This window comes from Lathamus discolor, chromosome 1 (genome assembly GCF_037157495.1).
Source record: "Lathamus discolor isolate bLatDis1 chromosome 1, bLatDis1.hap1, whole genome shotgun sequence".
Lineage (NCBI taxonomy): Eukaryota > Metazoa > Chordata > Aves > Psittaciformes > Psittacidae > Lathamus > Lathamus discolor.
Genome location: NC_088884.1, coordinates 107,626,107 through 107,641,498, shown reverse-complemented (window position 1 = coordinate 107,641,498; position 15,392 = coordinate 107,626,107). Strand labels below are relative to the sequence as shown.

Sequence of the window (15,392 nt, the reverse complement as noted above, 5' to 3'; positions counted from 1 at the left end):
ATACACTAAATTTCCTAAAACGCCTAAATCTTCACAGAGAAGATTACAAACAGCTGGATGAGCCAGCCACCCAGCTAGATACCACCAGACAACAAACAGATTTTATAAGCAACTAAAGAAGTTTGTCATCTTGAAACACTGGGAATAAGAGATAAGAGCAAATACCATCCCATTAAAAGAAATGTAGACAAAGACTTGTGCCAGACCATGAAGGATGCAGGCAGGGTAACCACCTGCAACATCACTTTCCACGAGTTTTTTCTCTTCTCCACTGCTGCAAAAGCAGTTTACAACCAAACAACCAGAGAGTGCTGAAAGAGCTAATGCAACATATTTTTCCTGTCTTTTATGTTTCTAAAAAGCATGTGGCATAATGGTAAATCTTCTGAAGAAAGCATAGTTTTTCTTGGATAATAATGACTGTTAAATAGCTAAAATCTGTGCTCCAGCTCAGATGTTCTCCTATGAAGGACTGCAGAACTGAAGCTGAATCACACACCTATGTGAAAAACCTTGGAAATAAACCACCACATACAGCAAACTGGCTCATGTCTTTGGCCTCTCAGGCTGCTGGAACAAGCTAGTTGATATAGAGAAGCCTGAATTATTAATGGAAAATAAGATTATCTGCAAATTTATTTTCTTTCACTGACCATTGGAAATTGGAATATATTTGCAAGCTCAATTCCATGCATGTTTATCAGGCATCTGTAAGAAAGATTTTACAAAATGTCGAATTTGATGCATCTTCAAAGCTGTCATTTGCTACGCACAATGCGTTACACCAAATTGCACGTCTTGCATGTCTTACATATCTGTATGTCTTCTCTCTGACTGGAAGACCGAAACTTCCTAAACAGAGAAATAGTAAAAATTAATAAACAACACGTTCTCAGGACACCGACTCCGTCCTTATCCAGGTACTTCTATTCTTCCCAGGTGAAGGCAAAACAAACTGCAATTTAGCTGCAATAAGAATACACGAAGGCCATGTTGCAACATTTTACATCCTCCAATGAGAATACTCCTGTGTCTTGTGCAAGATAAATAGACAAACCCACTCAAAGAAAAGAGTTGTTTTGACAACTAAAAAGGTATTCTAGATACAAATTAAAATTGTAGGACTGACAGAAAAGAAATTGAAAAAGAACATGCCTGGTCTTAACACTGGTTCTTTCTACCCAGATAAAAGCGTGTCTACAGTTAAGGTGCTTAATCTTGCCACCAACGCGTGTTTTTTTAGCTCAGTGTGTCACCATCGCCTGCAATCCTTTTCTTTACACACATTAAAAGCAGACTTTTACATAAAGCAACTAATGAACAGCACCTTCCTCAATACAAAGTCATAAGGCAGATGGATGGACATATGTACAACCACAGCTAACTGTTAATGTAGCCATTAGCACTCAATAACATGACACCAGTTTAGGACATTTTCTGGAAGAATTTATTTTTAGAAATAAAACCGTACCATCCTGAGACTGATATAATCCTGCTTTCATGCAACCTATGTGAGACATTTAAAGGGACACTGACCTCATTCTCCTTTTGTCCCTCTCTGCTGAAGTTTCAACAATACCCCTTCCTCTTATCACGAAGAAAACTATATTGACATTAAAATTCACTATATGACCCTGAACTTCAAAATCCGCTTTACTTTAACTTCCGTTTTTATAACACAGAACATATTCCTGATGGAGGTATTTAGGTTTTACTCAAGAAAATTCCTATGCTGGCCAAAATGAAATTAAAATGAAGTAAGAGCAAATGAGAAAATACAATGAAAGACTACAACAGTAAACATCTTCCAAAATATGTGTCTCCATATCAGGAATGGAAATGAGTACATGTCCATTCGTATATTTATCACTAGGTCTATCGCTATGGATATCAGAATTTTCCATATGTGGAAGGACTATAAATTCACAGATTAAGTAACAGCAACTGAGTCTCCATTACATAATGAAAGACAGGTTGGTCCTGAAGTCCTTCCACAACTAAACTAGGCAGATGGTTAAGAAAACATATAGGGTCCTCTCCTACTTAAACATTCAATTGGCAGCTGGTTTCTGGTTTTAGGTGAGGTGAGGTCTTCCCCAGGAGGTTATCTCTAATGAGGCAGCTAGGTTAAGGCTGACAATGCATTACCAAACTTCAGAGGAATTGTCTTTACCTTTTGCATATAAATCCTTCCTTTTAATGAGATGGTTATATCATCACATGCTGTTCATATATGCATACACACACATTCAAAAGGACTAAGAGCTCTTTTCCAGACTCCCATGTAAACACTTACAGCCTGATTGTTCCTGAAAAAAAAAAAAAAAGAACAAAAAAGTTTATTTTTTAAAAATCACTCATTCATAAGCATTTTAGGGTGAGGTTTTTTTTATGTTTACCCAGCCCTATTAATAAATAAATTAGTAAAATAACTTTCCCCCACAAAATCAGTTGATTTATAAAATTTACAATAGAGCTTTAATTTATATTTTCCATCCTTGACTTTCTTAACAGACTGTTTACTTCTCCCAGGTGAAGCCAGTACATAGCTACAGGGTAAAAACAAAGCACACAGTGAAAAGAAAAAGACTTTTTCAGTCACTGGGTCTTTTCTATTGGCAACTCTTCAACAAAACTTCCTGGGTTTTCATCTCTGAACTTTCTAAGGTAATGGCCAATCTTAAACCAGGTGCTGAAGTAATAATTTCCTGATAAAACTAATCTTTCCAATAAACAGCTTTCTGAAACACTCTACTTTTCATTTTCAAAGAGTCAGAAGGATCATGGTAGTGATTTGGGTATCTATTTTTCTAAAATTATCCTCCAAGTCTTCCTTATTCTAATGTAATGCTCAGCGTCCTTAGCAAATAGCAATTGCATCTACAAGGGGAGAAAGAAATACAGCAAAACCAGATGTAACCTTAGAAAATCACTGATGTAAGTAGTTTCATTCCTTGTACTAAAAGCCATTTCAAAACTGATCTACTGCATATTATTTTCTTTCAGAAAATGCAAATTGACCTTTCAGTTTGAATACCTGTCAAAGTACAGCCACTATACTGCTGATAAGTCATTTTTTTCATTAGTTGATAATGTCTGATACACTGCAAACTTACGCATAGCTCCACAGGAACTGCTGGACCAGATTACACCCAAACCCTGGTGGGGCATGTTCCTCCTTGGACAATTTGGCAACAGCATGAGTAAGGAGTGTCTCCCACCAGTATCTCCCAAAGTGGTATGAGAACCCATCACAAAAAAACAACTAGATCAGCTTATGTTAGTTTCCAACAGGATGGGGGCTCGTTAGCTTTCCACAAACAGTCACCATTCCCCTTCCATACAGTGAATGAGGAGAATATTACTAGCTGCCAGGAACCTAAGGATGGGTAAATATGCTAAAAAGGTTTGCAGCCATTGTTACTGGGACATTCTGACAAGCTCACAGCAACGCTGCTACAGAGAAGCCCACTTCAAAACCCACAATGTTTAATATTCACTCTGGAAAAGCTGGATGACACTGTGGTGTACTCTACCCAAAAGCACTATTTAAAAAACAGACAAACTCCCCCCCACTCCCTAAAGAACAGCCAAAACTAGATACCCTTTAATTTCATCCACTTCACTTAATTAACCTGTTCTAGGTTGTGGATTATACCAGTTTTAATAATATTACCTTCTAAGGGAAATAATAAATAAATAAATAAATAAATAAATAAATAAATAAATAAGGCTTTTGGTAAAGCACACACTTTTAATGTTTAGCACTTAACCTACCCTGTAATTTTGTACATTTAATCTAAGCTTCTGGGGGATATTGCTTCCTATGCAGGAAGACTCTTGTTCAGAAAACACTGAACAAAGGTAAAATTGCCTTTGATCGTAACGAAGCTGGGAATTCACTCTGTGAGCAGCTCTTTTCCCCTGACTTTACCTGGTTTGAAGAAAGATGTCTTGACTAACCCTGGGAAGAGCAATGAGAAAGGACAACATCTTTAAAGTGAGAGGGAACTCATTTAATAAGTGTATAGACCTCTCTGCTAGAGAGTGCCTGCAGATTTAGTTAGACTTTTTAGACCAACATAGCAAGGTGAGAAGAGTCCCAAAATATCCTTTCAGATTTGATACCTTCTTTCAGGTTTGCATACTATTCATGAGCCTCCCCTTTCTCTCACAAGTACATATATTTTTCACAAGCACTCACTAGTCATGAAAAATTACTTTTAGCCTATGAACTAACTCTAAACACTTCATCTCAATAATCTGCTATTTGTGGAGTGCAACTGGTCTGCTTAATTATTTGCTTCTGTCTTTTTGTGCCCACGACAGATGGCTAAGTGCAATTAAATGAAGAGCATAACTAAGTTGAAAAATAACAAACCCATTTGTTTAGGGTTTTTTCGCTGAAGAAAGACTGATTAGACGCTTTGAAGGATTATCACAAGTCACCACCAGTTAAATATTAAAACTCCCACTGTACACCACAAGTAAGCATGCAAATTTTGTTCTGGCTCTTAAAAACAAATAAACCAACAAACCAACCTACAAAAGCCCCTTCAAACCCAGGAGACAAAAACAGAGCCATAAATGTCAGTGCTAGTATAGTGCAAAGAGTGTGTATGGACAAGGTCCCACTGTCATGCAAAGCAGTTTTGGAAACTAAATCTTCAATTTTCAGTTGAGTGATGTCCTGCCTCAAGTCAGTGATGAATTTGACTGTTCATCTAGAGAGTTATTTCAGAGGGTTGTGTTCAGCTGGCAGAACTTTCCACCCACTGCTCATGTGGCTCTGGTCTGGCTCCTAATCCTCATGTACTCACTCATATAAGGGATGCAAAGTGGATGTCACTTGCTGCCGTGCTGCTTAATGATACACATTTGCTCAGCTCCACCAAGCCAACCATGATCTGTGTAATGATATGAACTAATATTATTTTATTTGACAAAATAAGTCCAGCTTTTAGTCTGGTTTGCTTTAGCCCCCTCAGGTTCCCACTGCCTTTTCCAAATGCAAACCAAATTCCTTTAAGGACTCCACTTCCCCCCTCCCTGCCCCCTCTTTTCTCAATCATAGTGAAAGTAAGGCTGTCTCTAAGCCTCTCTCTGCTTTCAAACACAGTTTCACACTTTCTGTCTCAATTCTGTTACATGCCTGTCAATCCCATTTGCTCCTCAGAGTGGATAAGACCAGGCTGGCTGTGCTTAAAAACAACAGGATTTTTCTGGGAGTTACAGTATTTCCTGAATATTGTTCGGATTTCCCGCAGAGTGAATTGACTGCAGAAGGCAGTTATTTTTAAATCCTCTTCCCCTCCCCCCCCCCCTCCCCTTCTCAGATTAATTCCCCCAGATTAAAACTCAGAGGGATTTAGAACAGAATGCTCCCAACTCAGTTAACGTGTTAAATCAGGAGGAAGGCATCTTCGAGTTTAGGTTTTCTTTAACCTACTGAAGATATGGTGCAGATACCTTAATGACTTACACATCATTAGTTACCTGGCAGCTCCTTATTGACATCAGTAGAGAAAATGCTGAACAGGTGAACCCCACAGGGAGCAATGGAGAAGCAAATGCTGAGACTCTTCAGGAAAGATAAGAAAAAACCATGGTGAATGAAACACCACAGGTTAGTACATGAAATTAGATGCCATGCAGATTAACTCACTCCAAAATAGGGCTATAGCCTCACAGGCTCATCTGAAACAGCAAGAGACAGTGTCTCTTAACTGAATGAGGCCCAGATAGAGAGGCATGAAAAGGTTGGTACCTGGCTTAGCTGAAAAGGAAGACCAAGCTGGGACAGGGCACAGCCTCCATGGGATAAGCTATTGAGGCAAATGCAGTGCTTGAATTATTTTATCCTGCCTGCTCTTGGGTCTGGGTCATGGTAGCAGCTGAATGAGCATAAACTCATGTATTGTACTGGTGACAGATCCAGGCAGCTCCAGAGGAGGAGGCAACCCTGGGCTGACTGCATGGAAAAAGGAAGAGTCTGAAGGAAACAGAGCACTTTCTCAAGTTAAAGTGTGACTGGGGATGCTGCTGCAAGAATTTCTCCATGTAGAATGATGTCAAAATCCAGTTTCATGCAACTGAAACTTTGAGTCAAACAGGACAGGTAGTTATAGCCAAAAAAGTTATATGGAGTGGAGGAATGAGAAGGTATGGATTCCACATGTGAAGCATTGTCTTACCCTTCTTTTAGACAAAGGTGTTCAACTTCCCATGTTGGAACAAAATTTCACTTTAAAAATTGAATAATTAAAAAGCAAAAGCATCAAAAAAGTAGAACAAATGAAATGGTTAGGTAACTTATTTTTTTTTTCCTCTTTATTCTCCTAAAAGAACAAAACAAATTGTCTGGGACAACCATATTGACTGATGAACTAAAAATCTATTTTCCCAACACCTCTTCTCTGGCTGAGATTCCATTAACACTTAGCAGGGCCAGGTATTATAAGAGCTAACCTAACTTGGCCTGTGTTAAGTTAGAGGGACCAGAGTGATGCTCTTAGACAATGCTAGCTCTCATTTGTGCTTACACTAAGCACAGTTAACTAGAGTCTAGCCATATAAACAGCTCTTAAACCAAGAGTTTCTTCAATTTTTCTGTCTGAAATACTTTTTTACACCACCAGGTAGCAGAAATTATGAAAGTCAGGTCTCTTCCCAGAATGGAACTTTTGATTCCAGGTTGAGTATTTTAAGGGAGAATTCCAGAGGCAGGGAGAAGTGCCCTGAAATACCCATGGTGGACATCCTTTGGGTGCTGCCTCATCTTTTAGGAAATTTTAGCAAAGTATGAAAGGAAGATCTGTTTCCTAGATTTCTTGCTTGCTGCAAATTATTCACCCACTCTGCTACCAAGTGCTGTAATTTCAGGCATTGCAGAAGCTCTTGTGACTGGCTTCAGACTCAATGGCTGGACAATACTTGGTAGAAGGTGGAAAAGGCCCTCTGGCTCTAACCTCACATTTATGTCATGGAAGTATAAGTACCTTTCTAGCAGTTTAGTGCCTGGATGCCACTGTCTGCATATCTTAAATCTCCAGTATGTTGAATATTTAGCTACAAAATGTGATCGTGCAGTCTATCCAGTGTGTGAATTCTGTCTTCCCAACTTTGAATGATTTCTTACGAGACCTTGGGCAAACCCCTTAATCTCTCCATAGTTTAGTTTCTTACATGTAAACCAGAGAGAATGCTTATTTTTTTCCCCTCCTCTATTTTGTCTTATCATTAGCAGATGCTTGAGGGCAAGGACTGTCCTCACTATATCTTTATGCCTCACCTCATGTAGAACTGAGTCATTAACATGAGCACCTGGGTCTACATAAAAGACAAATACCACACACTACACAAAGAACAAGTGAATGCAAATAAAGATTAAAGGCTGTTGATATAAGGAGGCATGCCAGTGTAGGAGTTACATGGAGCAAAGTTAAAACTGGGTTTCTTTTATTTTCTCCTTCACACCTAAATACAGTTTAATTCCTCTCTGACACAGGCATTTACGCAACACTTTTTTTTCCTGAATGCTGTGTCACACACATCAGTCTTTCTTCAAGGTCAGAATTTTGTTTGCTGACTTTGTCGAGCAAACAAAGGTAAATGGGAAAGCAAAAACACACAGTAAACTAGAAAGTGCTGAGCCTTCTGCATAAATGTTTCCATTTGCTCCCTGAGTTGGCTATGTTTTGACTCTATTTATTCTTTTATAACTATATAAACAAACTGATTAATTCAACTGCTTCATATTTCTAAATGAAAAATAGAAAGCCAAAATATGGTAGACACCATAGTGTCCAGCTGGTGCCAGTTTTTGGGACACTGAATCTTAAAAGTAGCCTGTAAGTTGTGAAATGAGTAACTGAAATGCCAATACGGAATATTCTTTTCCTGGTGAGAACCACAGCTTTAAGATCTCTTGCTCCTTTATAGTAAGCGCTGCATCAACACAGAATGGAAAGCAGTCAGTCCTGCTGGATTAGAATAAACTGATAAATGGTGATACGAATGAAAAATTAATGGTTTACACGACGAGAACCAAAGCTATGAGACTATCTGTCTAATCTACTCAAGGCTAGAAGAGTGGCTTGTGCCAGAGCTAGGACTTGAACTCAGCCCTCCAGTGTCTTAATGTATTTGGCTGTTCTTCCTGAAGTAGACCGTATATTTTGTAACACCTGAACTTCACGATCATTAGAATATGAGTGATGGTAAATTCAACAAATGCCAAGCTGAAAAGCATGGGCTTCTAGCAAATTCTTGAAAACCGAGTATTCTTTCCAACACTAGAAAAACATAATAAATGTAATGAGCATGGGAAAAGTAAAGGGATTCTGAGCAAGATGTAATTACAGCACCTAGGGTAAAACTCAAGGAGAAAAGGCACAGCTGGCAAAGAAAAGGGGATGTGCTGTTTCTTTGCTCAAAAAACCACACCAGACAAGTTGGTGGGTTAGCTCTTTTCCTGTATAACTTCTTCCTTCCTACTAATAGGAATACTGAGGTCACCCAGCAATTGGTGACTACTGTGTTGCAAAGGCAACGGTCCCCTCTTGGCCCTTTCCAGCTGTCCAGCAGCAGCTGGCAGCCCTACAGCAATGCCCTGGTGTAACATGCTCTCCTTGAGAAGTAAAAGCTTACTTGATAGCATGTCACTAGGCAGCAAGTTAAAAATGACCTGAACGATAGCCTATAAGAGCAGGAAAATGACATTTGTAGCACTTTTTCCTGATTATATAGAGAAGATATTCAAAAGAATGGGGACTGGTGTAATGCAGCACAACTCCACTAAAATCAGTGAAATTAAGCTAAATGGGATGGACTGAGGATATAGCCCATTTCCAGTGACTTTTGTGTGTTCATTTGCTTATAAAACAACTGCAACAAAAGTAAAATATAACCTGAATACAGGTCAGCTGCTAAGCTAATACACACTTCCCATAAATGACTGGAAGGCTTTACAGACATAATCCATGTACAGCAGAACTCGGCATTGCCATGGAAACAATTACATTCAAAGAAAGTAATTGATACCAATTTGATATCAAGCCATTCAAAAAGCATTTAAAACTTGTTATGCACTTAAAGTACAAGGAAATTAGTTTGCTAATTAACACACTGTTTCCAACCATTGTGATTTTTTTCTGTAATGGTGAGAGTGGTACTTGCTGCTTTGCTTTCCCTCCTAATGCTCCCTCTAACAAACACACTTAGCTTAAATACAATATTTCAGCATTTGTTTCAAGACACGTAATAAAAGCTCAAACTGCAACTAGTCTCTATCTTTTCTTTTTCAGCCAATGCCTCCAACAGATCCTTTTTAATCTCTCCTAATGTCTGCAATGTAATGAATCCCATACATAATGACATTATAATGGTTAGAAAGTGCTTAGGCAAGCCTTCCAAAAAGAAATAGACTTCAGACCCTTTAAACAAAAGGCCAAAACAACAGTAACAACCCTCCCTCCAATAAAACCACCTTTTAATTAACCGCAGTGCTCAGGGCACTGCTTAGTTATGAATTATGTTTTCCAATATCCCAGCACTAGTTTTGCATTAGGTTATTTCCAATTTTCCTCAAGCTAGCAGCACAAGTGCAGTCTAATGATCCCAAATGACACCTAGCACTTGGAAATGCAATGCTGTTGCATGTTAATAGAAAAAAATCTCTTCTTTACGATGATTTAAGCATAAGCCTTCAGAAGTGACAGGATACTGGGAGAGATTAACCATGTGGATGGCACTCTCTTCATGTGCCTCCAAGAAAAAGGTCTTTTGCATATTACACTTTCAAAATTCCTAATGGCCAGGGAAAATACTTCAGACAGTGTAAATTCTGTAACATCTGTATCTCTCAAGATCATGATTCATTCCACTATCTAGCAGATATTTAATCAAGATGCCTAAAAGGGATCTGCAGTTGTCTTAACTGTCTTCTCTAGTCACTGGACAGAGCTGAAACTCCAGAGAGCAATTCAGACCTCAGCTGGGCTTATTTGCTCTCTGGAGATTCTTCTGTCTCTATAACCTACAGACGGACTGCCACATTATTAAATCCTGTGTTATGAGGGTCTTCATAGAATCACAGAATGGTTTGGGTTGGGAGGGATCTTAAAGATCACCCAGTTTCAACCCTCTGCCATTGACAGGGACACCTTCCATTAGACCAGGTTGCTCAAAGCCCCATCCAACCTGACCTTGAACTCCTACACACTGTGGATGGGGTATCCACAGCTTCTCTGGGCAACCTGTTCCAATATCTCAACACCCTCACAATAAAGAATTTCTTGCAGTAAACAGTATTGTCTTTCCTTGCAAATGAAGCATGCATTTCCAAATGTCTCATCCCAATGCCTTCTGCAGGAATGTAAGCCCTGCTATCACTCATTCAGATACAAATACTGATTTTGGCAACAGCTGAAATGAAATCAAGTCCTGAACTATTTTCATTTCTGTTTTTCAAACTGCATGTCCCATCCTGGGCACAACAGTCTGCAGCAGGTTTTTTTTCATCTCTGTGCAAAGCAACTACATGTTTTCTGCCTTTCTTTCTTGTCTCAAAGCTCTTGTTTCAGTGGGCATAAACCACTTCCAAGCTCCTTTCATTCATTAACTGGTGAGGAGGAGGCAGCTGCATTACCAGCACTGCCAATAAACAGTACAGTTAGGGAGAAGAGCACCCTTCAATCCTAAATACTGTAGACAGTCTGTAAGAATAACACACATTCTAGATAAAATTGTGTCCCAGTCCTCATTATCAGAGAAAGAAAACATGGCCCAGCATTGCCACACATAGATAAATACACTGCTTCCAGGTGTGCTGCTGGCACCAAAATGTAGCTTGAGTTGAATAAAACACTCAAGGGTTCCCAAAAGTCTGTTTTGCATGAAGGAAAATGAAGCACATATTCAAAGTTAAAACTATGCTTAAGAGTTTTGCTGGACTGAGATTTTGGTGCTTAGAGTGCTAAAGCAGTCATCTGGCAATTCCCAAACCATTTTGGGCTAGTAGCTTGTAGAAAATAAGCCAAACTAAAAATGAAATCAACAACCAGCCTAAATAAACCCCAAAACCAGTTGCTGTGTTTTGCTGTACCACAAGGCCATAATCATCAAGGCAGTTTTCATGTTTATACTAAAAGAGAAAAAAACAAATTAATTGCCCAAACCACACAAAATCCCCTTGTGAGAACTGTTTGCAGAATCAGGACTCAAGGAAGAAGAAATTCAGCTATTCAGTCTTAAAATTGTGAACCTCTGAATAGTAAATCTAGGTACAAGAAATTCTGCTATGGCTAATCATAAAATTAAAGGTTGGAAGCTCAGTGCTATATACGATTCTACCTTGATGAGCCAGAAAAGCTGTATAGGAAATAGTTTAAGAGCTTTTCTCCTTTTATCCTGGCCAGACTTCAGGAAAAGACAAGGATGATCTCCACATATAATTTTCACAGAACATAGGAAAATATATAAAATCCCTAATAAAATGGTCATTACCTAATTAATTTTGAGCCTTCCTATATTACAGAAAATGAAGCTTTCTTCACAAAAGGACTCACTGGCCATGTGTGGTTAATGACTATAGCCTGGCTGACAGTTCTTGACTATGCCTTAGCCATACTAGGTGATGCCAAAGTTATACCAAGAAGCTGATAGCATCATATCCCACATGGGACAATAACTGTAGTTTTATATCCATCATAACCTTAAAAAAAAAGAAAAAAAAAAAGTGTAAAAAAAAAGCCCAAACCAAACCACACACTTCCAACCCCCCCAAACTAGCACAATAATTGTACTTTCTGCCATATTGCCTCTGCTCCTGCTAAGATGCTGTTCTTTGAAAGCCAGGCTTTGAGCTAATTGTGAAGTATTAACTATGATCCTATAACCCCCTCTCCCATTAAAAAACCCTGAAGTAGACTAGAGCATATTTAGAATATACCTCCTCTCTTTGGGAGCCAAATGCTTCTCAGAGGTAATTTGATCATGAATTACCCATAAACTAGGTGCAAAGTATTGCCACTCAATTTAATTTGCTTCCTGACAAAGAATGCCTTCCTGGGGAGATCAATGTGCGACATAAGAAACAGTTTGTGAGACAAGAGAAAAAAAGTACACAGAATTAGAGTACATTAAGGCTTTAACCTGCCTTTAACGTATACACATTGTAACTGCACAAGGAAGGCACACACCCCAAACGATGACACAGACCAAAAAGAGAAAAAAGCTAATACAGGAGAAGGAGGGATGCACATAATGCTTCAGCAGCTTGACCTTTACAGTAGAATAACCTCAAAGCACAATATCTAGCCTAAGGGAAGAAATAACATGACCTCTAAGCACAACCCAATACTCTGACCAGAAGCCTGATGACTCTTACTTGCTAGAAGGCAGAAAAGGCCATTACAGGTTATGCAAAAAGTCACCAAAATGTTTGCATTTGACTTTGCCCTGGGGCTTACTTGCAGCCACAGAGCCTGAATATTTATTTCTGTGTATTCTGTAGCCTGATGGGGGAGGAGAGGGAGGGGGTATAATAAAAAAATATCATTGTTTTTATCAGTTTTATAATTGGCTGTAGCATTACCTAGAATGACTATGTCATGACCTGCTCACTCCGCACATCGCTGGAAGTGGGAGCTGCATGGACATCCCCAGTTTCAAACACAAAGAGGATGTCTCATTTCTTCACGGAGTCAACATTGCAGGCTTGCCTGGAATTACACACTGTGGACAATGGGCAAGTTTCTAGCAAAATGGGTGACCGTTCCTTCCTCAAAATACACTGCTCAGGGACAAAAAGGGCACGCTGGTCAAAAAGTTGGAGATGACAAGATGGGAATGGACAGCTCAGCTTCACTGGATACCCTTTGTTATCACCCATGTCCCTTGAGTAAAAAGACAACCTGAACATATACACTGTCAAAGTGTATATGTTCAACATATATGTTCAACGTATATGTTCAACAACCTGAACAATACACTGTCAGGGTATTGCTAAACTAATGCACATTTGAGTCTTGAATAGCCAAAGATGATATTTGAAAATAACCATTTGGAGTATTATTAGCTATTGATTGCTCACTTCCAGAAAGCTGTTTGGTATCTGAAGATACACACCTGCTGAATAAATATTTTAACTTGCGTAAATGCAATCCACCTGACACAGTGGAAAGGCACTCTCCTAGCCATCTATACCAAGTGCATGAAAGTCTTCCATGTGCAATATTTAAACAGTGCACTCAGCCAGTGTCCTCCTCCTCCTCCTCATTTCTTTAAACTAAGCCAGTAACCCCTCAGTGAACAAGCATCACCATTTCATTGCAAGACTCATAATATTTATTCTATGAACCCTTAACTTTCATGATTATCAGATAATTTGCGGGGATTTTTTCAATCTTTTCTTGTAACTCAGAGCGCTGTAATTAACAACTAAAACACACAAAGCAAGTTACTGCTGAACAAAACCAAAGAAGAAATCTAAGGATTTAGGTCTCACTCCTACTGTTTGGGAGACTGTGTTTAGCAATATAAATTGCCCTTTCCTTCCTGCAGTAATTCTTGTTCTTCTGTCAGAAGCAGAATAGAATAAAATATCATGACAGCCCCTCTACATTGCTAGGAACATTAATTTGAGATCTGGCCTTGGTTTAGGACTATACTTGGTTGTACCCCTTCACTGAGTTTTTGGATTTTATTCAAATGTTCCTGAAACTCCTGCTCTGATTTCTGTCTCTTCTTTCATGTGATGCAGTTTGACCATGAACACAGCCCACTGATACGTAAAGATCTTTCTCTCTCACCTTTATTTATTACCTGTTGTGTGAAAAGACATATTATTTGCTCTGTGAAACAATGAATCCTTCACATTCTTGTGACAATAAGACAAGAGCTTCAGTAATACTTCTGGCTGTTCCCTCAGTTTTATGGTACCAAAACACATCTTTTATTCCTCTTCACACTAATCATCTAGCCAATAATCAAACAATGTCCAATGCCATGGAGCAGCCAACACTCTGTGCGCCACCATCACCTCTCTGCAAGCTGCCTGCTGCATAGATAAGGCCTCAATGGTAGCTTACAAGTAGCTTCTTGTAAAATATTAAAATCTACTGCCACATTTATCCATACAACTGATACAAACATGTCTCCAGTACTCTTAGCTTCATCATGCAAATTTCAGCTATCAAAGCACTGCCAGGACTCCTTTGTTCAACACTCACTACCCCGAACTATTCAAATTATGGCAAGGCCGTGACAATCTATATAAAATCCAAAATCCCTGCCTGTGGTCCAAAAGGCCTTGCAAAGAGTAGTCTGTGTCTGTTGTGTGTCTTGGTGTGCGCTCTGGTGGGATCAGTCAGTTCTTTATGGGCACAATAAGTGCCCCTGGTTGCACTGAAGTCCCCTCCCAAAGCAGCCCTTGCTAGAGCTGTAGGATAAATTGCTCAGTGGCTGCTGAGCAAGGAAATACAAATTTTAACATTGCTTTTATTTAATTGGCTCAGAATAACATAAACAGTCTGTAGGAATATATTTCAGGGTAAAGTTAGCAAAGCCCTTAAGCAAGCTATAGGAAACAAGGGAGGTGCATAGGCCAGCATCTTTGAATTGAGGGGGATAAAGCACTAGAGTGGGGCATCAAATGTCCATTTTGAATTTCAGCCCTGTCTTCTACAAGACAGGATGTGGGAAACAACATATGCCCCCTGTTAACCTGTGCTGATTGTGGCTGCAAAGTCATAAATCTCTGCTCGGTCCCCACATTAAACAGGGGTTTGGGAACTGGAACAACAAGGGGACAGATTCCTAAACAAATACAGTCAAGGGCAATTATCACACCCAAGGGAGTATAATGGACTATAATCAATTTCTCTTCCAATATTTGGGGGAAAATGGGTCAGAAACAATGAAGAAAAGATACCGCACTCATTAATGCAAACCTCAAAGATACCTGTAAGCTGCACATACATCTGCAGAGGATAAACTAGACCTGCAATCTCTTCCAAGCAGTAGCAAGTCCCTGGGGAGCTATTTCTTTTGTACTGTAAGTAGATACCTGGCAAGGGAACCACTCTTTCGTGACTAAATGTTTTTGTAGTGTTATTTTGCAATAGTATTGCCATGGCTGCATTATTATTGTTGCTGAATTCTTCCTTTTCTCTCCTGTAATATTCCTCTGGGCAAACTGCGGCTTACTACAGGCTTTTGCAGAAGACAGTCAGAGGCAGAGCAGATAAAAATCCAGTTAACTTAACAGGCAGTAAAGTGTAGCATTGAAAGAAAACAAGCCTTAAGGAATGCAATAGTTAAACCAGCAGAAAACAGTACCATTTCCTGTAGCAATTTAGAACCTTCGTGAAAGACAAGGGAGTCTAATAGTG

At 39.2% G+C, this 15,392-nt stretch overlaps 1 long non-coding RNA gene across 4 annotated transcripts in view; it reads right to left on the bottom strand.

The window, feature by feature from the left end:
- Positions 1-750: 750 nt before the first annotated feature.
- LOC136007300 (uncharacterized) overlaps positions 751-15,392 on the bottom strand; it is a 98,019-nt gene continuing 83,377 nt past the window's right edge. For all 4 annotated transcript variants that reach the window (XR_010609600.1, XR_010609599.1, XR_010609601.1 and 1 more), the window contains 2 exons: positions 2,174-2,309; positions 751-852 (listed from right to left, as the gene is read on the bottom strand). This is a non-coding gene — a long non-coding RNA (uncharacterized LOC136007300). The remainder of the gene's footprint in view (positions 853-2,173; positions 2,310-15,392) is intronic.